The following is a 10,419-nucleotide window of genomic DNA, read 5'->3' on the forward strand; positions in this document are numbered from 1 at the left end:
CCAAAGATTTTAAAAACTATTTTTTTTAAGCTGATCCTATTCAGCTGACAATTAATTTGAGTTGAAAAATAAATATATCCATTCACTAAAATATTGGTGTAGATAAGCATATTTTTTCCCAATAACTCTATAAATTGGATAGTACAATATTAATTCTCTTGATTACACCATAAGCCAAAATTATTCAACACGTTGATGGTAAGTGCTCGGTTCAAGGACGAAAGAATACCCTTGAATATTATCTATCTTAATAAGTTAAGATATGTTTTTTTTTATGGACTTTACAAAAAGATGAGAAAAAGTTTAATAATTTCTATTTTTTTTTTTATTAATTTGCGATTAAGAAATTAATAAAACACATAACACACTGTTAAAAATTTATATATTTTTTTTTAATAAGGGTAATTTTTAATATAGGTATTGAAGTATCCGTAAGACTTTTTTTTATTTACCTCCGAGATAAACAAAGAAGCGAGTTTTCAAAGATACATCCTCGTACTGATGTTTATGAGATTGGTTCAGGATGTTTGAAGTATCATCCACTACTTTTGCCTGCTCATGCTCAAGGGAGAACCTGCGCAGTTCTTATCAAAAATATAGTTGGAGTTAGGGTTGTCAAATTTTCTTATGCTGTACAACGGACATCTTTTGCAGGAAAAAAAAAAAACAAAAGTTCTAAAAATATTTTCGAAATATAAAAATACATAATTATATTCTTTAATACGTTGGGTACCTTGATGGACTAGCAAAAAAAAAAAGGATCAACGGATCTAGGTTCTCCATGAATTTTGGCAGTTAACCTTTATTAAAATTCGATTCATCTGTTATTTAGCAACTCAGAAATTGTTAGGTACATACAAAATGAGTGGAAGATTTGTTGTTAGTACCACACAAACTTACTTAGAACCAAATAAAAGGCATTTATCATTATTATTTTTTCTTCTGCTACAATGCATTTTATTAACTATTCTAAATTGGTTAGTTGATGTTTAATTACCTATGACCCTTATAAAAGATCACATTTTATTTATGTAAACAAAACTACCAGATATTTAGGTTTTTACTGTTAAGTTTTTAAAAAATCTTAAAGAACCTTTCAAGATTAATTACAAAAGACCTAGAAATTAAAAAAAAAACCTTATTAGAAATTATCCAATTTATTTGAATTCAATAACTTAATCTGCAGTTGAAATATGTATATTGTAGATATATTTTGTAGAAAAGTGTCAGATTTGTACTTATTTTATGTTGAACCTCATTGTCCTTTTTATAGATGCGTTTTTAATTTTACAATGATTGGAAATATTTTCTGATAACTGTTAACATGGATAAAATTGAATAGGTACATTTCAAGATTTTTATTAGTGATAGTTGAACAAATAAGATACGCACGGTTATAAATTCTGGAGTATTTTTTAATACTTTTTGGTTTACATATAGGTCTTCACCAGAAATGTATTAGAATTTAATACATGACAAATATTAAAATTTTTTAGCTAGTACAAAATGTATTAAAATTTAATATAGTTGTATTAAAAAGTAATGCAGTTTATATTAGAATTTATTACCAAATGTATTAAATTTCAACTAGGCCTATCTGCGGCCGTCTCCAGTTTCCGACCACCTTTCGCTCTTATGCTGTTCTTTCATATAAATGAACAGTATAAGAGCAAAATTTTGGAATAAAGCCTTCAAAATCACTAGTTATAAAGATTTTTCGAAAGGTGGCCGGAAACTGGAGACGGCCGCAAAAAGGCAACTCTACCCTATTACATATTAAAATATAATATTTTTATATTAATTCTAATAAGAATTTTATTAAAAGATAATACAAAAATATCTCAATTCAATATTAAATGTAAATAAAGTTAGTAAAATGTGTTCTTTTTCCAAAATTCATTACTGAAAATAAATATTTATCATAAACAATATAATAATGGTTATATTGTTGTCTCTATTTTATCTGTTTCACAAACTTTGGCTTGTAAAATCTTATTGCCGATCAAAATTCATCTGCAATGTATGCATTTTGCTTCAAAAAAACACAAAGCGCCTTCAAATTAGCACAAATTTACAGTTTTTGATTTAATTTTTTTTAGAAAAGGTAACTCAAACAATGGATTTTTTTCTTTTTTAAAATGGCTGCTGGCGTCGTTTGATTAAAATTTAATATTCTTGTATTACAATTTAATACTTTTTATATCATTTTTTAATAAATTTGTATTACATTTTAATACAATTATATTAAAATTGAATACAATTATATTAAAATGTAGGGGAAGTGGGGGCAAGACGGTTTTCGTACTATGTTGTATGAAAAAAGTAAAATTGGCAACACTTGCAATATAAAATAGGTGCCCTTTGGTACGATCGATCACGTCTGTAAGTTTTAGCAATTTCGGTTTAGACGCCGAAGAGTTACGGTAAATTCTGTGATTTTTCATCAAATTGCTATCGTTCATGTGAAAAGTCAGTTGTATTTTTGACACTGAAATAATACAAATTTTTTACTTTTCCTTTTTTTATAATAGAAAGTGAATATTAAAAAGTATTTTCTGCGAAAGAAGGAGTCATAAAGATAAATTACAAAAAAAAAATAATACAGAACATCAAATATGATATGACTGGGGCAAGACCGCCCATGGGCGAAATTGGAAGCTCTGGTAGCTTAAACAAAGTGAAAAAAGAAATTCACCGTTAAATCTTCCAAAAAGCTAAGCAACAGCCGCCAAACAATACTGTAGGTAATTGATGATTCTGATGAAGAGGACTTTGCAGATTGTATTTGTACCTTCTATCTGCAAGTGTTTTCTTGATCCAATCCAAAGTATTGTTGGATTAAGTGCAAAATGTGTACCAAATGGTACCAAAAAGCTTGTGCTGGAGTGAGAACTAATGAAAATATAACAATAGAAACGGTCTTTCTACCAACAAAATTTGATAGGGTGGTCTTACCCCCATGTTTGATGTTTGATGTTTTTTCAAAACGTATTATCTTTTGTTCAGTATTTTTTATTTTTTTTATAATAATGAGAGTTTCTGCAAAAAACATTAAACTTAATGAATAAAAACTTTATTCTATTTAAAAGATGTTTTTTATTGGTTTTTAAGACAGTCAAACACTAAGTGGGCGGTCTTGCCCCACTTTCCCTTATACAATATATTAAAAAATATTAATTTTAATCAATACAACATTAGAATTTAACCCACGTAGGTTATTTTCTAATAATTTTTGTATTACAAGTAGTAAACTTAATACTTTAATATTGAAACTTAATACAGAAAAGATTAAAAATAGTTTTAATATCTTTAATACAAGAGCTGTATTAAAAAATACTCCAGAATTTTTAACCGTGCGGATATGTATCAAAATACACTGGACGTTCAACAAGGTTTTTAGAACAGAAATCGAATTATACATTGATCGGAATAAGTATTTTGACAAAGTGGACATTGACGATTATTTTTAAATTGTAAGCTAAATTAGACTCTTACCCACTGCCTAGTTTTGAATGGTTTTTCCTTGAGATGCATTGAAATCTAACTCAACACACTGGACTTAGCACAGGGTACTGAACGAATAAGTATATGGATTTTTATGATTTTCTTTATAAATAAAATCAATTAAATTAGTTTTGAGTTTATAAAAGAAGTTGTTTCTAAGAGAAAACGATTTCGTAAGTGCAACAATTATAAATAGTAAAGTAATTGCTGCGTTTATTATGAAAATAGAGAATAAAATGGGATTTTCTAAACACTATAGATGCTAGAGTGTTTCTCTCTTTTAAACCTAATCTATTTTGGAGCCTTTCATCAATTAAGCTATATTTTGCTCGAGAAATTTGCCTAGGAAGGTCATTTAAGGAATAAATCAAACAATTCGTGGGTAACTGTGGTGTATGCGTACGGTGACCATCCGTCCCGGTTTACCCGGGACTGTCCCGTATTTCTAAAGCTTGTCCCGGGTTTTATTCAGGAAACCCGGGACGTATAAGTGTCCCGTATTTTGTAATTTGTCCCGTGTTTGTCCCGTATTTGAAAATTCTCTGATTTTTGTTTTACTCAAAATTAAAAAAAAATGTACGGAAAACTAGAACAAGAAAACAGTGGTTGAAAATTAAAAGTTTTTCTAATTTTTCGGATCAAAGCATTAAGTCTAGTATGCTGCTGAAACAAAACGAAAATTTTTCCAAGTAAAAAACTCTGTTGGAGCAAGAAAAATTACCTGGACAGCTAAATGTGTGTGACAAACGACAGAAAACTCCAAATATTCCAGCACTGGTCAAATTTCGTTGGTTAAGCTGCGTAATGTGCAACGAAAAGCAAAATTTTCGTTTACGATTTCGTTGTGCTGTATGAAAATTTTCGTTTCGCCTCTAGACTAGGCTTTAATTTTTAAAAATTTTCGTCAATTTTTTAATTCCAGCTTGTATTTGTCAAGTTGAAAAGCTATACTAGGAAAAGTTTTTTTTTTCGAATAATGGACAACATATGGAAGAGTAAAGAACCCAGCTACATAAATTTCATTTCAAATTTTTTTTTTTTTTGAAAATCATTCTTTTCAAAACGATCCAACAAATTTTGTATCCGTCCCGGGTTTTGCTTCTAGAAATATGGTCACCGTAGGTATGTATGCGTGATATATTTTTTGTATAAGAAAAGTTAGAAAATTCTAAACTTGACCAATAACACTATTCGACACTATATTTAAACAAAACTGTTTAAATATTTATTCTATCAACAGATTTTTGATATGTTGTTTTAGTTACTGTTAGGATAGATACCAAGAGAATAAAATCAAGTTTGTCAAAAAACCTGCTCTAATTGCGTGGCATGTAAAAAACTGCGAAATTTTTGGAATTTTTTTCAGATTTTTTTTAATATAAAATTTTCTACTTCAGAAAACTTTTAAGCATTTAAGCAAACACTAAAAAAAGAGTTAAATTATTTCACATTTATACCACAATAGTTAAATTTTAAACAAAATTTAATGCAACAGTTAATAAACAATTATTTCATCACCATACTTTTGACATCATTATTTGTCAAATCAAAAAAGTTTAAATATCACAATTTTTTCTTTTTTTTTTCATAAGAGACGATAGCTCTTCAACGTTCACCGTCTGCTCACTGTTTTCTTTTTTTTTTGTTTTGAACTTTATCCTTATATTGAAACAAATGGAATTTTTATTTGCAAATCCTTTGGAATTTGTGAAGATTTCCATCTCTACTGCTTTTTTTATGAGTTTTTACTTGCTCCAAGAGCATGTATTGGTCTCGTATAAAAAAAGCTTTTGTCTAAAGGGCGGCTTAAAAATTTTACGGTTTAATCAGATTATACATCGTTTTCGTTCATTCAAAAAATCTTATCTTATATCCTTGAATTGAAGCAAAACTCGAGATTTTGGCATATAAACAAAATGTATGAAACTCACTTTGATTCCGTTCAATCTCATTGTTAACATATTTCGCAAGTCTTTAACTTTTAATCCCAATATCTGTTCAAACTGTTTATCATTTTTTTAGAACATTTGCTTGGGTTCAATCTGAATTAAATACCTGCTCTGCAAAGTGAGTTAGAAGCTTGATTTCACCTTTTACAATACGACCTAATTGATAGAGCAAGTGAACACAACCAAACTGTGGGTTTATTACCATGAATCAGTACATCTACAATAAATGATAACCAATATTCCCATACTGAGAAAACTTTGAATGTATTCGATTCGAAGCTGAAACAGTATGACGGGGTTTGTTGTTGGATGTGTGTAGTGAGACTGACGATGGTAAGCGCTCCTTGAAACTTTATCGGATTGTAATATTCATGGACTTAAATTTTTCGTATTGAAAACTATGGAAACTTTGTTTCTATAGAACAATAGCAATAATAATTTTGTGGTTAGCTAAAGAACTTAAAAGCACGTTTATAAAACTAAAGAAAACAAAAACATAGACCTATTCTTATCATGGCAAAGGGAGTTAGGATAGCAAAGAAAAAAAATTGTTTGTAAGAAGGTGTTTTCGAGGACGAAGGAAAATTGTCGCATAAGAAAAATATTTCATTAGGAATCAGATGAAAAATGCACTTTTTTCTATTTTGGTGTTGAGGATAGATAAAATAGCCACTTCAAATCAAAAGTACGCATACGTTCTTTTTTAGAGATCCTGTATCCTATTTAGTATTTTTTTTTACTTAAAAAGGACAGTAAATTTTCTTCTTTTTATTATATCGTACTTCTAATATTCTTTTTTCATTTCAATAAATTCTTCATTAAGTAAACAAAAAGCAAACAAGTGCATTTATTTGCACAGTACGCACCTAGACCAACAAAATTCTTAACTGTGCTAGAATATTTGGAGAATTTTCAATCGTTTTTACTTACATTTAACTGTCCAGGTCATTTTTCTTGGCCCAACAAAAAAAAAAAAAAACATATATTTAAAATTGTATTATTTTTTTTGACAAGTCCATCTAAGAGGAGACAGTTTTTATAGAGGACATAAACATATTTTTTCTATTTTTCAAAAAGTGAATTAAAATTATACTTTCAAAAATATCGCACTTCTCTTTAAATTTGTACAGGGATCTGTATCATTTTTTAAATGGCTTTGAATTTCTTCTTTGAATTTTTGTGTGTTTCTTTACTTCATATCTAGTAGAAAAAATGCTTAACAGTCAGTTATAAAGGTCAACTGATTTCATTATGAGTTTGGCCAAAAAACATCCTTTTTTTTAATATACAAAAATTTGTTTGAAAAAAAATGTTACATATACGCCACAGTGACCATTTCAATTTCAGCCAGGGTTGTAAAAACGCATTTTCTTTATAATGCATTTCCTTTAAATAGCAAATTGAAAGTAAAATATTTATGAAAAATAAAAAAAAATTCCATACAAAAAATTATTAGGTACATCCATAAACTTATTGCAAATAGAAAATATTTGCATTAAAAAAATGTTATGGCAAAAAATTAAATTCTACATTGAAAAAAAAAAAACAATATGAAATGTGTGCATTATTTGAACATGAATTTACTATTTCAGCTATAATCTTGTATCTTAAGTCAGACCAAATAGTCAAAATTGTAAGAAATTCAAAGAATATTAAAAAAAATTAATGCAAACATTTTGCATTGATATTTTATTTTCAATGCGGAAAATTTTCAATAACACTTTTTATACACCTACATAATTATCTTTGCCACATTATTAGCTCGCACTTCCTCATGTGCCAGCTATCACTCTTCATTTGTTTGTGAATTATGAGAAAAAATATCAAAATCATTTTTAACGATCTAAAACAATTGTAATTTTTTGATCGAAGTTTTACTTAAAATGATCAAGTAATCTTTAATCTTAAAATCATTTTCCCAGTTAACCTTGTCCTTAGATACCTATTTATTTAATTTTGCATATAACACAGATTTTTGAAAGAAAATGCTTTCTAAAAATAACACTAAACTGAAATAGACTTATGATTTTCCTTTCACTTTGTGTGAATCAGATCAGATGTTTTGCTTTAATGTATACATACATACACATGTGAATTTGGTAATTGTATGTTTTGGGTGAATTTGATTTAAAACGTAATTATTTAAGGTGGCCCTATTGTATTCTATCGGTGTACTTAAAAACTAAAGTTTTCGTTTCGATCAAATTGAAGATATAAATGTATGTTTATATTTAATGTACACACATATACAATATACAATTACATAGTAGGTTGAAGTAATATGTGTTTAAAAACTCCAAGTCTTTTAAAATGCAATTGATCATGACCGAGTGATTGCTGTTTATTCGTTGATGCAAAACTATTTTAAGCATGCAACGGTGACGTTTCATTCTTACCAAAACAAAGACATCCGCTTGGTTATTTTTTTGTTTGTTTCGAAAATAACATATAAGCAAGTTTTTTTTAAGGTTATATTAACCTAATGCAGGGGAGTTGGGGCCCTTTGGGCTCCGATAAAATGCAGCAATTGGACAGTAACACCAAAATAGGATTTTTTAATACCTATGTTTAGTGTCACTTAAGCTGATTAATATTAAATTTAGATTAGACTTTCTATTAGATTTATTCACAAAAAATATTGGGGCCTATTTAATCAAGTAAAAGCATCAGTACCAAAATGCCCCACTCACGGCATACATTGATATGTGTCGGGCTTACTTAGATTCATAGCGTTATTAGATGTGTATACAATGTTATTTGCAATTGAAGGCAGCCTGCTGTTTCCTGTTTTCAATATAATGTCTGCTGGTATCTACATATCCATGTGCCCCATGTATCATTGGACCCCATCTCCCCCTATTTCAGGTGTAATTTTTTTTAATCAATCGATGCCAATATATTCTTTGTTTAATTCTGACCTTTTATTAGTTTGGGTCACGCTGTCTTTGTTCATAGATTGGCACTGAACCAAATAGTAAGTTACTTTAGTAAAAGAAATTTTCCTTTTCAGGAAAATTTTTGCAAAGTGAAAAGAGAGGTTAAAAAGGATAGCCAAATAAAATTGTGTTTGACTTTGAATGATTGTTTTTTGTTTTTAATTTGACATTGAAATTAGGTTAATGACGGTATTCTGTCGTTTCGGATGATAAACAATAATTGTAACGTAGTTTTATTATTTCCTTTACAAATTTTAGTTTTTTTTAAATATTTAATAAAAAATGCATCAAATGTAAATTATAAAAGTTCTAGTAACCTCTTTTCCAAAATGTTCCTTATTTTTTCTTTAGTAAGGTAAAACATTAACTTATACCCAACTCACCTTGTTGATTGTGCAGAGGAAGACTGTTAATCAAATTCGGAAGTTTACATTTTTTCCACAGTAGTTAATAGCTATTGATTCATGGCATAGGTATTAACTTCTGTGCAAATGGTTTTGTCAAACATGCAAAAAATTTTCCAAAGTACCCGATTTTTTTTTTGTTGATTTAATCTTTCAAAGGCTAAGTTGCTAAGGTTTTGCTTTTGATAGAAACCGAAAATTTTGTACATGTACCTACATTATTTTTAGTACAAAGTACAAGTGCCTAGTCCAGTGCCAGTCAATGAGTCATTTTGAATCAAATATCGTTTTCGTTTGCTAACACAGCAACACAAAAATAAAAAATACTTCTGACCTGGGGTGCGACTATGTAAATCATATGTTTTTTGGGTCGCTGAAACTCTATTCACTCTATCACGTCACGGTTTTTGAGATAACCTCAAAAAAGATTTTCGCTTTTAAGGGTGTTTGTGAACACTTTTTATGTAGAAAACCTGACATATATAGGTAAAATGGGCTTCGGATTCGGTTTCAGTGACCCAAAAAAACAAATCATTGACTAAGCGCACCCCAGGTCACATTTTTTGGTGGGGCTGTGTTATTACAAATATCCTTTTGATAAAAAGTAATTTTTAAATCAGGGGTGGAATCGGCTGACTCGATATTCGATAGTTGATGGTCAAAAATCATCGGTTTTGATTATCAATTTGATCGACTATCGCGTTCGATTTGACACCAGCTTTACTAATCATCAATCTGCATTTTTTCTTTGAAAATCCATCTTATTATCAAGTGAGAGATAGATATAAATGTAACAAAAATAATATAATGTAATTCTTTTAAAAAGATACAAGCAAGTACATTTCCATACAATTGTATTTTTATCAATGTTGATTTGATGAACAGGGACCCAAGAAGCTTAATTTTTTGCTTGATAAACAATTTGGTTTTTCAGACCATCTCTTAGATTCCAGCAGTAATCTGCTATCATATGGGTAAATTCACCCATGTTGACCACCAACAGGTAAAAAATTAAAGTGGAAGTAAAAGAAATTAATGATGGTATTTAAGTACTTATCCTTTTTACTTTAATATTTAGATATTAAAACAAATTTTTTTACCTCAATTTAAAAATTCAAAAAAATGTGAAATTCTTGAGTAAAAGATAGGTAAAATTAACATTCTAAAACCTATTACGAAGCTGAAGTGAAACAAAACTATACATAGAAAAATAGCACAGCGAAATCTTGAACGAAATTTAATTTTGTTTGTTTTTGTTTTAAAACTTACTTTCTGATTATTTCTATCCTCAAGCCCACTTAGGAGTTAATATCTTATTTTCTGATGTTTTTCTTGAATTTTTTATTCTTTTTTTTATTATTTTGACTTGGCGTAATACTCGATGGTATTTTTTGGTTAATATGTTCGCTGTTTACTTTGGAGACTTAAATTTTTTCGTTTGACTTCAGCTTCGTACTAGGCTTAAAAGTTTTCAAAGCAAGAAGAACGCGCATTTTTACTCAAAATTGAAAAAAAAAATTGCTCAAAAAAATTTCAAGACAATAATTCAGATGATTCAGAGAGATTCTGACCCTTATAATTTTTTATGGTGCAAATAGTGCTTAAATATTTTAAATTTGAAGTTAT

Source organism: Episyrphus balteatus, chromosome 3 (genome assembly GCF_945859705.1).
Source record: "Episyrphus balteatus chromosome 3, idEpiBalt1.1, whole genome shotgun sequence".
In the NCBI taxonomy this organism is placed as follows: Eukaryota; Metazoa; Arthropoda; class Insecta; order Diptera; family Syrphidae; genus Episyrphus; species Episyrphus balteatus.